General features: G+C 41.8%; 14 non-coding genes across 14 annotated transcripts in view; all 14 read left to right on the top strand.

Moving 5' to 3' along the window:
• Positions 1 to 86, top strand: part of LOC123486738 — a 119-nt gene extending 33 nt beyond the window's left edge. The window contains exon 1 of the ribosomal RNA XR_006659479.1: positions 1 to 86. This exon is cut by the window's left edge and continues 33 nt beyond it. This is a non-coding gene — a ribosomal RNA (5S ribosomal RNA).
• A 1,164-nt stretch (positions 87 to 1,250) lies between these two features.
• LOC123486718 lies at positions 1,251 to 1,369 on the top strand. The gene has a single exon (XR_006659470.1). It is a non-coding gene; the product is annotated as a 5S ribosomal RNA (ribosomal RNA).
• Positions 1,370 to 2,527: 1,158 nt separating this feature from the next.
• Positions 2,528 to 2,646, top strand: LOC123486737. Its single transcript, XR_006659478.1, has one exon. It is a non-coding gene; the product is annotated as a 5S ribosomal RNA (ribosomal RNA).
• Positions 2,647 to 3,804: 1,158 nt separating this feature from the next.
• LOC123486736 lies at positions 3,805 to 3,923 on the top strand. The gene has a single exon (XR_006659477.1). It is a non-coding gene; the product is annotated as a 5S ribosomal RNA (ribosomal RNA).
• A 1,156-nt stretch (positions 3,924 to 5,079) lies between these two features.
• LOC123486746 lies at positions 5,080 to 5,198 on the top strand. Its single transcript, XR_006659487.1, has one exon. It is a non-coding gene; the product is annotated as a 5S ribosomal RNA (ribosomal RNA).
• A 1,159-nt stretch (positions 5,199 to 6,357) lies between these two features.
• On the top strand, positions 6,358 to 6,476 carry LOC123486735. The gene has a single exon (XR_006659476.1). It is a non-coding gene; the product is annotated as a 5S ribosomal RNA (ribosomal RNA).
• Positions 6,477 to 7,633: 1,157 nt separating this feature from the next.
• On the top strand, positions 7,634 to 7,752 carry LOC123486734. Its single transcript, XR_006659475.1, has one exon. It is a non-coding gene; the product is annotated as a 5S ribosomal RNA (ribosomal RNA).
• A 1,160-nt stretch (positions 7,753 to 8,912) lies between these two features.
• On the top strand, positions 8,913 to 9,031 carry LOC123486733. Its single transcript, XR_006659474.1, has one exon. It is a non-coding gene; the product is annotated as a 5S ribosomal RNA (ribosomal RNA).
• A 1,158-nt stretch (positions 9,032 to 10,189) lies between these two features.
• Positions 10,190 to 10,308, top strand: LOC123486732. Its single transcript, XR_006659473.1, has one exon. It is a non-coding gene; the product is annotated as a 5S ribosomal RNA (ribosomal RNA).
• A 1,162-nt stretch (positions 10,309 to 11,470) lies between these two features.
• LOC121565826 lies at positions 11,471 to 11,589 on the top strand. Its single transcript, XR_006000690.1, has one exon. It is a non-coding gene; the product is annotated as a 5S ribosomal RNA (ribosomal RNA).
• Positions 11,590 to 12,745: 1,156 nt separating this feature from the next.
• On the top strand, positions 12,746 to 12,864 carry LOC121561026. Its single transcript, XR_006659471.1, has one exon. It is a non-coding gene; the product is annotated as a 5S ribosomal RNA (ribosomal RNA).
• Positions 12,865 to 14,031: 1,167 nt separating this feature from the next.
• Positions 14,032 to 14,150, top strand: LOC121561071. The gene has a single exon (XR_005999113.2). It is a non-coding gene; the product is annotated as a 5S ribosomal RNA (ribosomal RNA).
• A 1,164-nt stretch (positions 14,151 to 15,314) lies between these two features.
• LOC121561062 lies at positions 15,315 to 15,433 on the top strand. The gene has a single exon (XR_005999104.2). It is a non-coding gene; the product is annotated as a 5S ribosomal RNA (ribosomal RNA).
• A 1,164-nt stretch (positions 15,434 to 16,597) lies between these two features.
• On the top strand, positions 16,598 to 16,716 carry LOC121560482. The gene has a single exon (XR_005998990.2). It is a non-coding gene; the product is annotated as a 5S ribosomal RNA (ribosomal RNA).
• Positions 16,717 to 20,000: the final 3,284 nt, after the last annotated feature.

Genomic DNA, 20,000 nt, shown 5'->3' with positions numbered 1-20,000 from the left:
CTCGTCCGATCTCGGAAGCTAAGCAGGGTCGGGCCTGGTTAGTACTTGGATGGGAGACCGCCTGGGAATACCAGGTGCTGTAAGCTTTTGTCCCAGTAGAGCGTGCTCTTGTGTCATGGAGCAACTGCCTTTTTATTTATCACCCTAATAATATCATGGATTGTTATTGGACTAAATGCAGTTTGTGTGTGCTGCCCTGCCCTGATCAAATCAAATAATGGACAGTGCGTTTCCCTCAAAATATAGGCAGTACATGCAGCCTTTGTTTTTAGTCTAGGAGACAGTCAATGTCTGTAGTCCATTAGGGCACTATAAAATCCCTTCAATGTTTTGCCTGATTCCGTTAATTCCCAAGTTCCCTTTTCTCCGTTTAGATTTCCCCGTTGACCGTTTGTCCCTGTTTTGGCAGGTTTTCGCTCTCAAAAGTACACCTTTTTAATAGCAAAACAGCACAATTGGATGTTCTATGTCCACAACAATGTTTAAACCCTATCAGGTGACCATTTGTGAGGTCTGGGAAAAATGTAAGACATTTAGATTTTGGGGTGTAGTTACCCTTAAATGCAAGCGTGCACCAGGAAGAGACCTTTGTTTGGTTAAGCGGTGTTGCTGTAGAACAAATGGCCACTGGAGTGATGCAAATGATCACGGTATAATTCTGCCAGGCAGGCATAGGCTACTTTGTAGTTAACATTTACTTGCGAAGGTTTTGGGGAAAGCCATTCCTTCCCTACCAGAAGAAGGTTATCATTAGCATCATCGCTAACGGCTACACAAAGTGTAGACATACGCGCGCTTACCGCACACATGCACACAGACAGGGGCATTCCTGTGCCGTTTCAGAAAGTTCATGGAAATACGAATCACTGATGCATTTTGTTCATGTCTTATGATTGACTTGGGCAAATGAATGCGTTTTCTAACAAGTTGAATAGATTTAGTTGATTTCTTACTAAGTTCAATAAATGTTTGAATATTGTTGAATTTCGGTTTAATGTCTGGATTCCGTGATTCGGTCCATAACGCCTATTTTATAGGGCCCTAGTCAATGAACTTGTCATAAATCAACATAGGATATGCCCTCTTCCCCCCCCCCAACAAGACTCAAATATATATATATATATATATATTGGAAATGTAAGCAAGGGTTGAGCTTCTTCAGTTTGTGTCACAAAGTGGATACGTTTCTGTGTCCCTTTCAGAGTGAGTGACACATTGACTTTATATAGTGTACCAAGAGTTGTTCCCTCGCTTACGGCCATACCATCCTGAATACGCCCGATCTCGTCCGATCTCGGAAGCTAAGCAGGGTCGGGCCTGGTTAGTACTTGGATGGGAGACCGCCTGGGAATACCAGGTGCTGTAAGCTTTTTGTCCCAGTAGAGCGTGCTCTTGTGTCATGGAGCAACTGCCTTTTATTTATCACCCTAATAATATCATGGATTGTTATTGGACTAAATGCAGTTTGTGTGTGCTGCCCTGCCCTGATCAAATCAAATAATGGACAGTGCGTTTCCCTCAAAATATAGGCAGTACATGCAGCCTTTGTTTTTAGTCTAGGAGACAGTCAATGTCTGTAGTCCATTAGGGGACTATAAAATCCCTTCAATGTTTTGCCTGATTCCGTTAATTCCCAAGTTCCCTTTTCTCCGTTTAGATTTCCCCGTTGACCGTTTGTCCCTGTTTTGGCAGGTTTTCGCTCTCAAAAGTACACCTTTTTAATAGCAAAACAGCACAATTGGATGTTCTATGTCCACAACAATGTTTAAACCCTATCAGGTGACCATTTGTGAGGTCTGGGAAAAATGTAAGACATTTAGATTTTGGGGTGTAGTTACCCTTAAATGCAAGCGTGCACCAGGAAGAGACCTTTGTTTGGTTAAGCGGTGTTGCTGTAGAACAAATGGCCACTGGAGTGATGCAAATGATCACGGTATAATTCTGCCAGGCAGGCATAGGCTACTTTGTAGTTAACATTTACTTGCGAAGGTTTTGGGGAAAGCCATTCCTTCCCTACCAGAAGAAGGTTATCATTAGCATCATCGCTAACGGCTACACAAAGTGTAGACATACGCGCTTACCGCACACATGCACACAGACAGGGGCATTCCTGTGCCGTTTCAGAAAGTTCATGGAAATACGAATCACTGATGCATTTTGTTCATGTCTTATGATTGACTTGGGCAAATGAATGCGTTTTCTAACAAGTTGAATAGATTTAGTTGATTTCTTACTAAGTTCAATAAATGTTTGAATATTGTTGAATTTCGGTTTAATGTCTGGATTCCGTGATTCGGTCCGTAACGCCTATTTTATAGGGCCCTAGTCAATGAACTTGTCATAAATCAACATAGGATATGCCCTCTTCCCCCCCCAACAAGACTCAAATATATATATATATATATATTGGAAATGTAAGCAAGGGTTGAGCTTCTTCAGTTTGTGTCACAAAGTGGATACGTTTCTGTGTCCCTTTCAGAGTGAGTGACACATTGACTTTATATAGTGTACCAAGAGTTGTTCCCTCGCTTACGGCCATACCAGCCTGAATACGCCCGATCTCGTCCGATCTCGGAAGCTAAGCAGGGTCGGGCCTGGTTAGTACTTGGATGGGAGACCGCCTGGGAATACCAGGTGCTGTAAGCTTTTTGTCCCAGTAGAGCGTGCTCTTGTGTCATGGAGCAACTGCCTTTTATTTATCACCCTAATAATATCATGGATTGTTATTGGACTAAATGCAGTTTGTGTGTGCTGCCCTGCCCTGATCAAATCAAATAATGGACAGTGCGTTTCCCTCAAAATATAGGCAGTACATGCAGCCTTTGTTTTTAGTCTAGGAGACAGTCAATGTCTGTAGTCCATTAGGGCACTATAAAATCCCTTCAATGTTTTGCCTGATTCCGTTAATTCCCAAGTTCCCTTTTCTCCGTTTAGATTTCCCCGTTGACCGTTTGTCCCTGTTTTGGCAGGTTTTCGCTCTCAAAAGTACACCTTTTTAATAGCAAAACAGCACAATTGGATGTTCTATGTCCACAACAATGTTTAAACCCTATCAGGTGACCATTTGTGAGGTCTGGGAAAAATGTAAGACATTTAGATTTTGGGGTGTAGTTACCCTTAAATGCAAGCGTGCACCAGGAAGAGACCTTTGTTTGGTTAAGCGGTGTTGCTGTAGAACAAATGGCCACTGGAGTGATGCAAATGATCACGGTATAATTCTGCCAGGCAGGCATAGGCTACTTTGTAGTTAACATTTACTTGCGAAGGTTTTGGGGAAAGCCATTCCTTCCCTACCAGAAGAAGGTTATCATTAGCATCATCGCTAACGGCTACACAAAGTGTAGACATACGCGCGTACCGCACACATGCACACAGACAGGGGGCATTCCTGTGCCGTTTCAGAAAGTTCATGGAAATACGAATCACTGATGCATTTTGTTCATGTCTTATGATTGACTTGGGCAAATGAATGCGTTTTCTAACAAGTTGAATAGATTTAGTTGATTTCTTACTAAGTTCAATAAATGTTTGAATATTGTTGAATTTCGGTTTAATGTCTGGATTCCGTGATTCGGTCCGTAACGCCTATTTTATAGGGCCCTAGTCAATGAACTTGTCATAAATCAACATAGGATATGCCCTCTTCCCCCCAACAAGACTCAAATATATATATATATATATATTTGGAAATGTAAGCAAGGGTTGAGCTTCTTCAGTTTGTGTCACAAAGTGGATACGTTTCTGTGTCCCTTTCAGAGTGAGTGACACATTGACTTTATATAGTGTACCAAGAGTTGTTCCCTCGCTTACGGCCATACCAGCCTGAATACGCCCGATCTCGTCCGATCTCGGAAGCTAAGCAGGGTCGGGCCTGGTTAGTACTTGGATGGGAGACCGCCTGGGAATACCAGGTGCTGTAAGCTTTTTGTCCCAGTAGAGCGTGCTCTTGTGTCATGGAGCAACTGCCTTTTATTTATCACCCTAATAATATCATGGATTGTTATTGGACTAAATGCAGTTTGTGTGTGCTGCCCTGCCCTGATCAAATCAAATAATGGACAGTGCGTTTCCCTCAAAATATAGGCAGTACATGCAGCCTTTGTTTTTAGTCTAGGAGACAGTCAATGTCTGTAGTCCATTAGGGCACTATAAAATCCCTTCAATGTTTTGCCTGATTCCGTTAATTCCCAAGTTCCCTTTTCTCCGTTTAGATTTCCCCGTTGACCGTTTGTCCCTGTTTTGGCAGGTTTTCGCTCTCAAAAGTACACCTTTTTAATAGCAAAACAGCACAATTGGATGTTCTATGTCCACAACAATGTTTAAACCCTATCAGGTGACCATTTGTGAGGTCTGGGAAAAATGTAAGACATTTAGATTTTGGGGTGTAGTTACCCTTAAATGCAAGCGTGCACCAGGAAGAGACCTTTGTTTGGTTAAGCGGTGTTGCTGTAGAACAAATGGCCACTGGAGTGATGCAAATGATCACGGTATAATTCTGCCAGGCAGGCATAGGCTACTTTGTAGTTAACATTTACTTGCGAAGGTTTTGGGGAAAGCCATTCCTTCCCTACCAGAAGAAGGTTATCATTAGCATCATCGCTAACGGCTACACAAAGTGTAGACATACGCGCGCACCGCACACATGCACACAGACAGGGGCATTCCTGTGCCGTTTCAGAAAGTTCATGGAAATACGAATCACTGATGCATTTTGTTCATGTCTTATGATTGACTTGGGCAAATGAATGCGTTTTCTAACAAGTTGAATAGATTTAGTTGATTTCTTACTAAGTTCAATAAATGTTTGAATATTGTTGAATTTCGGTTTAATGTCTGGATTCCGTGATTCGGTCCATAACGCCTATTTTATAGGGCCCTAGTCAATGAACTTGTCATAAATCAACATAGGATATGCCCTCTTCCCCCCACACAAGACTCAAATATATATATATATATAATTGGAAATGTAAGCAAGGGTTGAGCTTCTTCAGTTTGTGTCACAAAGTGGATACGTTTCTGTGTCCCTTTCAGAGTGAGTGACACATTGACTTTATATAGTGTACCAAGAGTTGTTCCCTCGCTTACGGCCATACCAGCCTGAATACGCCTGATCTCGTCCGATCTCGGAAGCTAAGCAGGGTCGGGCCTGGTTAGTACTTGGATGGGAGACCGCCTGGGAATACCAGGTGCTGTAAGCTTTTTGTCCCAGTAGAGCGTGCTCTTGTGTCATGGAGCAACTGCCTTTTATTTATCACCCTAATAATATCATGGATTGTTATTGGACTAAATGCAGTTTGTGTGTGCTGCCCTGCCCTGATCAAATCAAATAATGGACAGTGCGTTTCCCTCAAAATATAGGCAGTACATGCAGCCTTTGTTTTTAGTCTAGGAGACAGTCAATGTCTGTAGTCCATTAGGGCACTATAAAATCCCTTCAATGTTTTGCCTGATTCCGTTAATTCCCAAGTTCCCTTTTCTCCGTTTAGATTTCCCCGTTGACCGTTTGTCCCTGTTTTGGCAGGTTTTCGCTCTCAAAAGTACACCTTTTTAATAGCAAAACAGCACAATTGGATGTTCTATGTCCACAACAATGTTTAAACCCTATCAGGTGACCATTTGTGAGGTCTGGGAAAAATGTAAGACATTTAGATTTTGGGGTGTAGTTACCCTTAAATGCAAGCGTGCACCAGGAAGAGACCTTTGTTTGGTTAAGCGGTGTTGCTGTAGAACAAATGGCCACTGGAGTGATGCAAATGATCACGGTATAATTCTGCCAGGCAGGCATAGGCTACTTTGTAGTTAACATTTACTTGCGAAGGTTTTGGGGAAAGCCATTCCTTCCCTACCAGAAGAAGGTTATCATTAGCATCATCGCTAACGGCTACACAAAGTGTAGACATACGCGCGCACCGCACACATGCACACAGACAGGGGCATTCCTGTGCCGTTTCAGAAAGTTCATGGAAATACGAATCACTGATGCATTTTGTTCATGTCTTATGATTGACTTGGGCAAATGAATGCGTTTTCTAACAAGTTGAATAGATTTAGTTGATTTCTTACTAAGTTCAATAAATGTTTGAATATTGTTGAATTTCGGTTTAATGTCTGGATTCCGTGATTCGGTCCGTAACGCCTATTTTATAGGGCCCTAGTCAATGAACTTGTCATAAATCAACATAGGATATGCCCTCTTCCCCCCCCAACAAGACTCAAATATATATATATATATATTTTTGGAAATGTAAGCAAGGGTTGAGCTTCTTCAGTTTGTGTCACAAAGTGGATACGTTTCTGTGTCCCTTTCAGAGTGAGTGACACATTGACTTTATATAGTGTACCAAGAGTTGTTCCCTTGCTTACGGCCATACCAGCCTGAATACGCCCGATCTCGTCCGATCTCGGAAGCTAAGCAGGGTCGGGCCTGGTTAGTACTTGGATGGGAGACCGCCTGGGAATACCAGGTGCTGTAAGCTTTTGTCCCAGTAGAGCGTGCTCTTGTGTCATGGAGCAACTGCCTTTTATTTATCACCCTAATAATATCATGGATTGTTATTGGACTAAATGCAGTTTGTGTGTGCTGCCCTGCCCTGATCAAATCAAATAATGGACAGTGCGTTTCCCTCAAAATATAGGCAGTACATGCAGCCTTTGTTTTTAGTCTAGGAGACAGTCAATGTCTGTAGTCCATTAGGGCACTATAAAATCCCTTCAATGTTTTGCCTGATTCCGTTAATTCCCAAGTTCCCTTTTCTCCGTTTAGATTTCCCCGTTGACCGTTTGTCCCTGTTTTGGCAGGTTTTCGCTCTCAAAAGTACACCTTTTTAATAGCAAAACAGCACAATTGGATGTTCTATGTCCACAACAATGTTTAAACCCTATCAGGTGACCATTTGTGAGGTCTGGGAAAAATGTAAGACATTTAGATTTTGGGGTGTAGTTACCCTTAAATGCAAGCGTGCACCAGGAAGAGACCTTTGTTTGGTTAAGCGGTGTTGCTGTAGAACAAATGGCCACTGGAGTGATGCAAATGATCACGGTATAATTCTGCCAGGCAGGCATAGGCTACTTTGTAGTTAACATTTACTTGCGAAGGTTTTGGGGAAAGCCATTCCTTCCCTACCAGAAGAAGGTTATCATTAGCATCATCGCTAACGGCTACACAAAGTGTAGACATACGCGCGCACCGCACACATGCACACAGACAGGGGCATTCCTGTGCCGTTTCAGAAAGTTCATGGAAATACGAATCACTGATGCATTTTGTTCATGTCTTATGATTGACTTGGGCAAATGAATGCGTTTTCTAACAAGTTGAATAGATTTAGTTGATTTCTTACTAAGTTCAATAAATGTTTGAATATTGTTGAATTTCGGTTTAATGTCTGGATTCCGTGATTCGGTCCGTAACGCCTATTTTATAGGGCCCTAGTCAATGAACTTGTCATAAATCAACATAGGATATGCCCTCTTCCCCCCCCAACAAGACTCAAATATATATATATATATATTTTGGAAATGTAAGCAAGGGTTGAGCTTCTTCAGTTTGTGTCACAAAGTGGATACGTTTCTGTATCCCTTTCAGAGTGAGTGACACATTGACTTTATATAGTGTACCAAGAGTTGTTCCCTCGCTTACGGCCATACCAGCCTGAATACGCCCGATCTCGTCCGATCTCGGAAGCTAAGCAGGGTCGGGCCTGGTTAGTACTTGGATGGGAGACCGCCTGGGAATACCAGGTGCTGTAAGCTTTTGTCCCAGTAGAGCGTGCTCTTGTGTCATGGAGCAACTGCCTTTTATTTATCACCCTAATAATATCATGGATTGTTATTGGACTAAATGCAGTTTGTGTGTGCTGCCCTGCCCTGATCAAATCAAATAATGGACAGTGCGTTTCCCTCAAAATATAGGCAGTACATGCAGCCTTTGTTTTTAGTCTAGGAGACAGTCAATGTCTGTAGTCCATTAGGGCACTATAAAATCCCTTCAATGTTTTGCCTGATTCCGTTAATTCCCAAGTTCCCTTTTCTCCGTTTAGATTTCCCCGTTGACCGTTTGTCCCTGTTTTGGCAGGTTTTCGCTCTCAAAAGTACACCTTTTTAATAGCAAAACAGCACAATTGGATGTTCTATGTCCACAACAATGTTTAAACCCTATCAGGTGACCATTTGTGAGGTCTGGGAAAAATGTAAGACATTTAGATTTTGGGGTGTAGTTACCCTTAAATGCAAGCGTGCACCAGGAAGAGACCTTTGTTTGGTTAAGCGGTGTTGCTGTAGAACAAATGGCCACTGGAGTGATGCAAATGATCACGGTATAATTCTGCCAGGCAGGCATAGGCTACTTTGTAGTTAACATTTACTTGCGAAGGTTTTGGGGAAAGCCATTCCTTCCCTACCAGAAGAAGGTTATCATTAGCATCATCGCTAACGGCTACACAAAGTGTAGACATACGCGCGCACCGCACACATGCACACAGACAGGGGCATTCCTGTGCCGTTTCAGAAAGTTCATGGAAATACGAATCACTGATGCATTTTGTTCATGTCTTATGATTGACTTGGGCAAATGAATGCGTTTTCTAACAAGTTGAATAGATTTAGTTGATTTCTTACTAAGTTCAATAAATGTTTGAATATTGTTGAATTTCGGTTTAATGTCTGGATTCCGTGATTCGGTCCATAACGCCTATTTTATAGGGCCCTAGTCAATGAACTTGTCATAAATCAACATAGGATATGCCCTCTTCCCCCCCCAACAAGACTCAAATATATATATATATATATATATTTGGAAATGTAAGCAAGGGTTGAGCTTCTTCAGTTTGTGTCACAAAGTGGATACGTTTCTGTGTCCCTTTCAGAGTGAGTGACACATTGACTTTATATAGTGTACCAAGAGTTGTTCCCTCGCTTACGGCCATACCAGCCTGAATACGCCCGATCTCGTCCGATCTCGGAAGCTAAGCAGGGTCGGGCCTGGTTAGTACTTGGATGGGAGACCGCCTGGGAATACCAGGTGCTGTAAGCTTTTGTCCCAGTAGAGCGTGCTCTTGTGTCATGGAGCAACTGCCTTTTATTTATCACCCTAATAATATCATGGATTGTTATTGGACTAAATGCAGTTTGTGTGTGCTGCCCTGCCCTGATCAAATCAAATAATGGACAGTGCGTTTCCCTCAAAATATAGGCAGTACATGCAGCCTTTGTTTTTAGTCTAGGAGACAGTCAATGTCTGTAGTCCATTAGGGCACTATAAAATCCCTTCAATGTTTTGCCTGATTCCGTTAATTCCCAAGTTCCCTTTTCTCCGTTTAGATTTCCCCGTTGACCGTTTGTCCCTGTTTTGGCAGGTTTTCGCTCTCAAAAGTACACCTTTTTAATAGCAAAACAGCACAATTGGATGTTCTATGTCCACAACAATGTTTAAACCCTATCAGGTGACCATTTGTGAGGTCTGGGAAAAATGTAAGACATTTAGATTTTGGGGTGTAGTTACCCTTAAATGCAAGCGTGCACCAGGAAGAGACCTTTGTTTGGTTAAGCGGTGTTGCTGTAGAACAAATGGCCACTGGAGTGATGCAAATGATCACGGTATAATTCTGCCAGGCAGGCATAGGCTACTTTGTAGTTAACATTTACTTGCGAAGGTTTTGGGGAAAGCCATTCCTTCCCTACCAGAAGAAGGTTATCATTAGCATCATCGCTAACGGCTACACAAAGTGTAGACATACGCGCGCACCGCACACATGCACACAGACAGGGGCATTCCTGTGCCGTTTCAGAAAGTTCATGGAAATACGAATCACTGATGCATTTTGTTCATGTCTTATGATTGACTTGGGCAAATGAATGCGTTTTCTAACAAGTTGAATAGATTTAGTTGATTTCTTACTAAGTTCAATAAATGTTTGAATATTGTTGAATTTCGGTTTAATGTCTGGATTCCGTGATTCGGTCCGCAACGCCTATTTTATAGGGCCCTAGTCAATGAACTTGTCATAAATCAACATAGGATATGCCCTCTTCCCCCCCCAACAAGACTCAAATATATATATATATATATATATGGAAATGTAAGCAAGGGTTGAGCTTCTTCAGTTTGTGTCACAAAGTGGATACGTTTCTGTGTCCCTTTCAGAGTGAGTGACACATTGACTTTATATAGTGTACCAAGAGTTGTTCCCTCGCTTACGGCCATACCAGCCTGAATACGCCCGATCTCGTCCGATCTCGGAAGCTAAGCAGGGTCGGGCCTGGTTAGTACTTGGATGGGAGACCGCCTGGGAATACCAGGTGCTGTAAGCTTTTTGTCCCAGTAGAGCGTGCTCTTGTGTCATGGAGCAACTGCCTTTTATTTATCACCCTAATAATATCATGGATTGTTATTGGACTAAATGCAGTTTGTGTGTGCTGCCCTGCCCTGATCAAATCAAATAATGGACAGTGCGTTTCCCTCAAAATATAGGCAGTACATGCAGCCTTTGTTTTTAGTCTAGGAGACAGTCAATGTCTGTAGTCCATTAGGGCACTATAAAATCCCTTCAATGTTTTGCCTGATTCTGTTAATTCCCAAGTTCCCTTTTCTCCGTTTAGATTTCCCCGTTGACCGTTTGTCCCTGTTTTGGCAGGTTTTCGCTCTCAAAAGTACACCTTTTTAATAGCAAAACAGCACAATTGGATGTTCTATGTCCACAACAATGTTTAAACCCTATCAGGTGACCATTTGTGAGGTCTGGGAAAAATGTAAGACATTTAGATTTTGGGGTGTAGTTACCCTTAAATGCAAGCGTGCACCAGGAAGAGACCTTTGTTTGGTTAAGCGGTGTTGCTGTAGAACAAATGGCCACTGGAGTGATGCAAATGATCACGGTATAATTCTGCCAGGCAGGCATAGGCTACTTTGTAGTTAACATTTACTTGCGAAGGTTTTGGGGAAAGCCATTCCTTCCCTACCAGAAGAAGGTTATCATTAGCATCATCGCTAACGGCTACACAAAGTGTAGACATACGCGCGCACCGCACACATGCACACAGACAGGGGCATTCCTGTGCCGTGCCAGAAAGTTCATGGAAATACGAATCACTGATGCATTTTGTTCATGTCTTATGATTGACTTGGGCAAATGAATGCGTTTTCTAACAAGTTGAATAGATTTAGTTGATTTCTTACTAAGTTCAATAAATGTTTGAATATTGTTGAATTTCGGTTTAATGTCTGGATTCCGTGATTCGGTCCGTAACGCCTATTTTATAGGGCCCTAGTCAATGAACTTGTCATAAATCAACATAGGATATGCCCTCTTCCCCCCCCAACAAGACTCAAATATATATATATATATATATATATTGGAAATGTAAGCAAGGGTTGAGCTTCTTCAGTTTGTGTCACAAAGTGGATACGTTTCTGTGTCCCTTTCAGAGTGAGTGACACATTGACTTTATATAGTGTACCAAGAGTTGTTCCCTCGCTTACGGCCATACCAGCCTGAATACGCCCGATCTCGTCCGATCTCGGAAGCTAAGCAGGGTCGGGCCTGGTTAGTACTTGGATGGGAGACCGCCTGGGAATACCAGGTGCTGTAAGCTTTTGTCCCAGTAGAGCGTGCTCTTGTGTCATGGAGCAACTGCCTTTTATTTATCACCCTAATAATATCATGGATTGTTATTGGACTAAATGCAGTTTGTGTGTGCTGCCCTGCCCTGATCAAATCAAATAATGGACAGTGCGTTTCCCTCAAAATATAGGCAGTACATGCAGCCTTTGTTTTTAGTCTAGGAGACAGTCAATGTCTGTAGTCCATTAGGGCACTATAAAATCCCTTCAATGTTTTGCCTGATTCCGTTAATTCCCAAGTTCCCTTTTCTCCGTTTAGATTTCCCCGTTGACCGTTTGTCCCTGTTTTGGCAGGTTTTCGCTCTCAAAAGTACACCTTTTTAATAGCAAAACAGCACAATTGGATGTTCTATGTCCACAACAATGTTTAAACCCTATCAGGTGACCATTTGTGAGGTCTGGGAAAAATGTAAGACATTTAGATTTTGGGGTGTAGTTACCCTTAAATGCAAGCGTGCACCAGGAAGAGACCTTTGTTTGGTTAAGCGGTGTTGCTGTAGAACAAATGGCCACTGGAGTGATGCAAATGATCACGGTATAATTCTGCCAGGCAGGCATAGGCTACTTTGTAGTTAACATTTACTTGCGAAGGTTTTGGGGAAAGCCATTCCTTCCCTACCAGAAGAAGGTTATCATTAGCATCATCGCTAACGGCTACACAAAGTGTAGACATACGCGCGCACCGCACACATGCACACAGACAGGGGCATTCCTGTGCCGTTTCAGAAAGTTCATGGAAATACGAATCACTGATGCATTTTGTTCATGTCTTATGATTGACTTGGGCAAATGAATGCGTTTTCTAACAAGTTGAATAGATTTAGTTGATTTCTTACTAAGTTCAATAAATGTTTGAATATTGTTGAATTTCGGTTTAATGTCTGGATTCCGTGATTCGGTCCGTAACGCCTATTTTATAGGGCCCTAGTCAATGAACTTGTCATAAATCAACATAGGATATGCCCTCTTCCCCCAACAAGACTCAAATATATATATATATATATATATTGGAAATGTAAGCAAGGGTTGAGCTTCTTCAGTTTGTGTCACAAAGTGGATACGTTTCTGTGTCCCTTTCAGAGTGAGTGACACATTGACTTTATATAGTGTACCAAGAGTTGTTCCCTCGCTTACGGCCATACCAGCCTGAATACGCCCGATCTCGTCCGATCTCGGAAGCTAAGCAGGGTCGGGCCTGGTTAGTACTTGGATGGGAGACCGCCTGGGAATACCAGGTGCTGTAAGCTTTTTGTCCCAGTAGAGCGTGCTCTTGTGTCATGGAGCAACTGCCTTTTATTTATCACCCTAATAATATCATGGATTGTTATTGGACTAAATGCAGTTTGTGTGTGCTGCCCTGCCCTGATCAAATCAAATAATGGACAGTGCGTTTCCCTCAAAATATAGGCAGTACATGCAGCCTTTGTTTTTAGTCTAGGAGACAGTCAATGTCTGTAGTCCATTAGGGCACTATAAAATCCCTTCAATGTTTTGCCTGATTCCGTTAATTCCCAAGTTCCCTTTTCTCCGTTTAGATTTCCCCGTTGACCGTTTGTCCCTGTTTTGGCAGGTTTTCGCTCTCAAAAGTACACCTTTTTAATAGCAAAACAGCACAATTGGATGTTCTATGTCCACAACAATGTTTAAACCCTATCAGGTGACCATTTGTGAGGTCTGGGAAAAATGTAAGACATTTAGATTTTGGGGTGTAGTTACCCTTAAATGCAAGCGTGCACCAGGAAGAGACCTTTGTTTGGTTAAGCGGTGTTGCTGTAGAACAAATGGCCACTGGAGTGATGCAAATGATCACGGTATAATTCTGCCAGGCAGGCATAGGCTACTTTGTAGTTAACATTTACTTGCGAAGGTTTTGGGGAAAGCCATTCCTTCCCTACCAGAAGAAGGTTATCATTAGCATCATCGCTAACGGCTACACAAAGTGTAGACATACGCGCGCACCGCACACATGCACACAGACAGGGGCATTCCTGTGCCGTTTCAGAAAGTTCATGGAAATACGAATCACTGATGCATTTTGTTCATGTCTTATGATTGACTTGGGCAAATGAATGCGTTTTCTAACAAGTTGAATAGATTTAGTTGATTTCTTACTAAGTTCAATAAATGTTTGAATATTGTTGAATTTCGGTTTAATGTCTGGATTCCGTGATTCGGTCCGTAACGCCTATTTTATAGGGCCCTAGTCAATGAACTTGTCATAAATCAACATAGGATATGCCCTCTTCCCCCAACAAGACTCAAATATATATATATATATATTATATATATAATTTGGAAATGTAAGCAAGGGGTTGAGCTTCTTCAGTTTGTGTCACAAAGTGGATACGTTTCTGTGTCCCTTTCAGAGTGAGTGACACATTGACTTTATATAGTGTACCAAGAGTTGTTCCCTCGCTTACGGCCATACCAGCCTGAATACGCCCGATCTCGTCCGATCTCGGAAGCTAAGCAGGGTCGGGCCTGGTTAGTACTTGGATGGGAGACCGCCTGGGAATACCAGGTGCTGTAAGCTTTTTGTCCCAGTAGAGCGTGCTCTTGTGTCATGGAGCAACTGCCTTTTATTTATCACCCTAATAATATCATGGATTGTTATTGGACTAAATGCAGTTTGTGTGTGCTGCCCTGCCCTGATCAAATCAAATAATGGACAGTGCGTTTCCCTCAAAATATAGGCAGTACATGCAGCCTTTGTTTTTAGTCTAGGAGACAGTCAATGTCTGTAGTCCATTAGGGCACTATAAAATCCCTTCAATGTTTTGCCTGATTCCGTTAATTCCCAAGTTCCCTTTTCTCCGTTTAGATTTCCCCGTTGACCGTTTGTCCCTGTTTTGGCAGGTTTTCGCTCTCAAAAGTACACCTTTTTAATAGCAAAACAGCACAATTGGATGTTCTATGTCCACAACAATGTTTAAACCCTATCAGGTGACCATTTGTGAGGTCTGGGAAAAATGTAAGACATTTAGATTTTGGGGTGTAGTTACCCTTAAATGCAAGCGTGCACCAGGAAGAGACCTTTGTTTGGTTAAGCGGTGTTGCTGTAGAACAAATGGCCACTGGAGTGATGCAAATGATCACGGTATAATTCTGCCAGGCAGGCATAGGCTACTTTGTAGTTAACATTTACTTGCGAAGGTTTTGGGGAAAGCCATTCCTTCCCTACCAGAAGAAGGTTATCATTAGCATCATCGCTAACGGCTACACAAAGTGTAGACATACGCGCGCACCGCACACATGCACACAGACAGGGGCATTCCTGTGCCGTTTCAGAAAGTTCATGGAAATACGAATCACTGATGCATTTTGTTCATGTCTTATGATTGACTTGGGCAAATGAATGCGTTTTCTAACAAGTTGAATAGATTTAGTTGATTTCTTACTAAGTTCAATAAATGTTTGAATATTGTTGAATTTCGGTTTAATGTCTGGATTCCGTGATTCGGTCCGTAACGCCTATTTTATAGGGCCCTAGTCAATGAACTTGTCATAAATCAACATAGGATATGCCCTCTTCCCCCCCCAACAAGACTCAAATATATATATATATATATATATATTTTGGAAATGTAAGCAAGGGTTGAGCTTCTTCAGTTTGTGTCACAAAGTGGATACGTTTCTGTGTCCCTTTCAGAGTGAGTGACACATTGACTTTATATAGTGTACCAAGAGTTGTTCCCTCGCTTACGGCCATACCAGCCTGAATACGCCCGATCTCGTCCGATCTCGGAAGCTAAGCAGGGTCGGGCCTGGTTAGTACTTGGATGGGAGACCGCCTGGGAATACCAGGTGCTGTAAGCTTTTTGTCCCAGTAGAGCGTGCTCTTGTGTCATGGAGCAACTGCCTTTTATTTATCACCCTAATAATATCATGGATTGTTATTGGACTAAATGCAGTTTGTGTGTGCTGCCCTGCCCTGATCAAATCAAATAATGGACAGTGCGTTTCCCTCAAAATATAGGCAGTACATGCAGCCTTTGTTTTTAGTCTAGGAGACAGTCAATGTCTGTAGTCCATTAGGGCACTATAAAATCCCTTCAATGTTTTGCCTGATTCCGTTAATTCCCAAGTTCCCTTTTCTCCGTTTAGATTTCCCCGTTGACCGTTTGTCCCTGTTTTGGCAGGTTTTCGCTCTCAAAAGTACACCTTTTTAATAGCAAAACAGCACAATTGGATGTTCTATGTCCACAACAATGTTTAAACCCTATCAGGTGACCATTTGTGAGGTCTGGGAAAAATGTAAGACATTTAGATTTTGGGGTGTAGTTACCCTTAAATGCAAGCGTGCACCAGGAAGAGACCTTTGTTTGGTTAAGCGGTGTTGCTGTAGAACAAATGGCCACTGGAGTGATGCAAATGATCACGGTATAATTCTGCCAGGCAGGCATAGGCTACTTTGTAGTTAACATTTACTTGCGAAGGTTTTGGGGAAAGCCATTCCTTCCCTACCAGAAGAAGGTTATCATTAGCATCATCGCTAACGGCTACACAAAGTGTAGACATACGCGCGCACCGCACACATGCACACAGACAGGGGCATTCCTGTGCCGTTCCAGAAAGTTCATGGAAATACGAATCACTGATGCATTTTGTTCATGTCTTATGATTGACTTGGGCAAATGAATGCGTTTTCTAACAAGTTGAATAGATTTAGTTGATTTCTTACTAAGTTCAATAAATGTTTGAATATTGTTGAATTTCGGTTTAATGTCTGGATTCCGTGATTCGGTCCGCAACGCCTATTTTATAGGGCCCTAGTCAATGAACTTGTCATAAATCAACATAGGATATGCCCTCTTCCCCCCCCCCCCACAAGACTCAAATATATATATATATATATATTATTGGAAATGTAAGCAAGGGTTGAGCTTCTTCAGTTTGTGTCACAAAGTGGATACGTTTCTGTGTCCCTTTCAGAGTGAGTGACACATTGACTTTATATAGTGTACCAAGAGTTGTTCCCTCGCTTACGGCCATACCAGCCTGAATACGCCCGATCTCGTCCGATCTCGGAAGCTAAGCAGGGTCGGGCCTGGTTAGTACTTGGATGGGAGACCGCCTGGGAATACCAGGTGCTGTAAGCTTTTTGTCCCAGTAGAGCGTGCTCTTGTGTCATGGAGCAACTGCCTTTTATTTATCACCCTAATAATATCATGGATTGTTATTGGACTAAATGCAGTTTGTGTGTGCTGCCCTGCCCTGATCAAATCAAATAATGGACAGTGCGTTTCCCTCAAAATATAGGCAGTACATGCAGCCTTTGTTTTTAGTCTAGGAGACAGTCAATGTCTGTAGTCCATTAGGGCACTATAAAATCCCTTCAATGTTTTGCCTGATTCCGTTAATTCCCAAGTTCCCTTTTCTCCGTTTAGATTTCCCCGTTGACCGTTTGTCCCTGTTTTGGCAGGTTTTCGCTCTCAAAAGTACACCTTTTTAATAGCAAAACAGCACAATTGGATGTTCTATGTCCACAACAATGTTTAAACCCTATCAGGTGACCATTTGTGAGGTCTGGGAAAAATGTAAGACATTTAGATTTTGGGGTGTAGTTACCCTTAAATGCAAGCGTGCACCAGGAAGAGACCTTTGTTTGGTTAAGCGGTGTTGCTGTAGAACAAATGGCCACTGGAGTGATGCAAATGATCACGGTATAATTCTGCCAGGCAGGCATAGGCTACTTTGTAGTTAACATTTACTTGCGAAGGTTTTGGGGAAAGCCATTCCTCCCCTACCAGAAGAAGGTTATCATTAGCATCATCGCTAACGGCTACACAAAGTGTAGACATACGCGCCCACCGCACACATGCACACAGACAGGGGCATTCCTGTGCCGTTTCAGAAAGTTCATGGAAATACGAATCACTGATGCATTTTGTTCATGTCTTATGATTGACTTGGGCAAATGAATGCATTTTCTAACAAGTTGAATAGATTTAGTTGATTTCTTACTAAGTTCAATAAATGTTTGAATATTGTTGAATTTCGGTTTAATGTCTGGATTCCGTGATTCGGTCCGCAACGCCTATTTTATAGGGCCCTAGTCAATGAACTTGTCATAAATCAACATAGGATATGCCCTCTTCCCCCCCCCACAAGACTCAAATATATATATATATATATATATATTGGAAATGTAAGCAAGGGTTGAGCTTCTTCAGTTTGTGTCACAAAGTGGATACGTTTCTGTGTCCCTTTCAGAGTGAGTGACACATTGACTTTATATAGTGTACCAAGAGTTGTTCCCTCGCTTACGGCCATACCAGCCTCCATTTGAATATTTTCGTGTAATCCATGACAATCAAGTGAAGGTATGTAGACTATGTATTCAGCCGGGGCACATACTTAAGAAATGTCCAGAATTCACTTGCCATAAATGTAGTGAACAAGGGCATTATGCCAGAGAATGTTTGAACATAGGTAATGTGTGTGAAATGTGTGACAGACCGAAAGTTAGATGTAGCTGTAAGAAGGGAAAGGATCACTTACTTTTGCAAACAATGGACCTCACTTCTGAGGAAGAGGAGGGGAGTGTGTTTATGGAGGGAGAAAAAGAGAGTGACATGGGGAGTGTGACTTCAGAGACAGTGGCAGATATGCCTGAAGAGCCTGTAATGTCTTCTGGTAAAACACGAGACGCAGTTTTGGTCTCTGCTGCTGACAAGGTGGAACAGCAGCACATGATGGGTGAAATACATACACAGGTAGAGATGGTGCAAGGTGCTTCTCAGGTGCCTGAGCCAGTTTCAAGCGTGTGTAAAAATTACACCAAAGAGCGAGCTGGGTCCACTGAAGTCACTGGCACTGTTAAAGCGCACTTTTCAAAAGGCTTCCCTGCCGCTCCAAATCAGGAGACGGAGGATGAAATAGATAGTGAGGATCATCAGTTGTTTGCAAAAATAAGAGGTCATTGTCGAAAACTAGGGAGATGATGGGATTTGTAAAAAAGAAAAAAGTAGGTTTTGAAAGGACTTGTTTTGCTCTGATTATACCTCTGCACACATTAATAATGATTACAGTCGCATCCCTAAATGGTAACAGTTTGAGAAACATGAGCAAATTTGAGCAGGTTTTAGTGTCTGTTAAGGCAGACATGTTGTGTTTTCAAGAGACCAATTGGACAGATTCCAAAATACAGGAGATTAAGAGTAAATGGTCTGATTTATTTTTTTGTAGTCATGGAAGTGATAAAACATGTGGTGTGGCTATTTTGATAAAAAACGATGTGGTTCAAAATGTAAAACAAATATATGCTGACAATGATGGCAGACTTATTGCAATTGAATTTGAAGTGCAAAACGTAGTTTTTCGTTTAATCAATGTTTATGCTTCAAACATTGAATCTGAAAGGAGAGAAATGTTTCACAACTTAAAAACACTGTGCTCAGAAAACTGTATATTGATAGGAGACTTTAATGTGAGGTGTAGTAGAATGGATGCCTCTAGTTGTGCTAGATTCAGATATGACTCTTCTAGAAATGCATTATGGAAACTTATGAATGAGGAGAATCTAGTAGATATATGGAGGGCTGAAAATCCAAACAGAAGAGTGTTTTCTAGAAGGCAGGTGGTGCTAAAGGAATTAAAACAAAGCAGAATTGATTTATGTCTAGCAAAACAAGAATTGGTGCAGCATGTTAAGAAGATGTCATATAACTTTACAGCATATAGTGATCACGCAGTAATGTCATTTCAAATGGGTTTTGGTGTGGAGAGGAGAGGGGGAGGTGTCTGGTGTTTAAATGCCAGTCTGTTAAAGGAGGAAGGATATAGAAATGAAATTGTTGAATGTATTAATGATGAAATGTCTAATGTACTGTTAAAAGAGAATGTGTGTTTATGGTGGGAGGAAGTGAAAGGAAAAGTAAAAAACAGGAGTATTAGGTATGCTAGAAATCACAACCGGTTAGATAAGCAGAAAGAAACAATGCTTAGAAATAGGATGTTGCATGAACTTGAAAAGGCTGATACTGATCCAGACTATGATGTTGTGAACTATTTGAAAATCCATGCAGAGCTGGGTCGTTATGAAAAAAAGAAATGTTTGGGTGCTATTGTTAGGAGTAGGGCACAGTACGCTTTGGAGGGAGAGAAATGTACATCCTTTTTTTTGGGGGCTTGAAAAAGAAAACAAACTAAGAGTTACATTGTAGAGTTGGAAGATGAAAAAGGTGTAAAGGTAAACGATTTTGTTGAGATCTTAGATACAGTTGAATCCTTTTACAGAAATCTTTACAAAAAGAATGATGTAGATAAAGTGTGTGTTGAAAAAGTGTTGGATACAATTAGTGCCAAAGTATCTCAGGTAGATAGAATGATGTGTGATGAAGAGATTTCGATTATGGAAATCAAGGAAGCAATTGTTAACACT

This window comes from Coregonus clupeaformis, unplaced genomic scaffold (assembly GCF_020615455.1).
Source record: "Coregonus clupeaformis isolate EN_2021a unplaced genomic scaffold, ASM2061545v1 scaf1318, whole genome shotgun sequence".
NCBI lineage: Eukaryota > Metazoa > Chordata > Actinopteri > Salmoniformes > Salmonidae > Coregonus > Coregonus clupeaformis.
The sequence above is the reverse complement of the archived record's forward strand: the minus strand, read 5'-3'. Positions and strand labels throughout refer to the sequence as shown.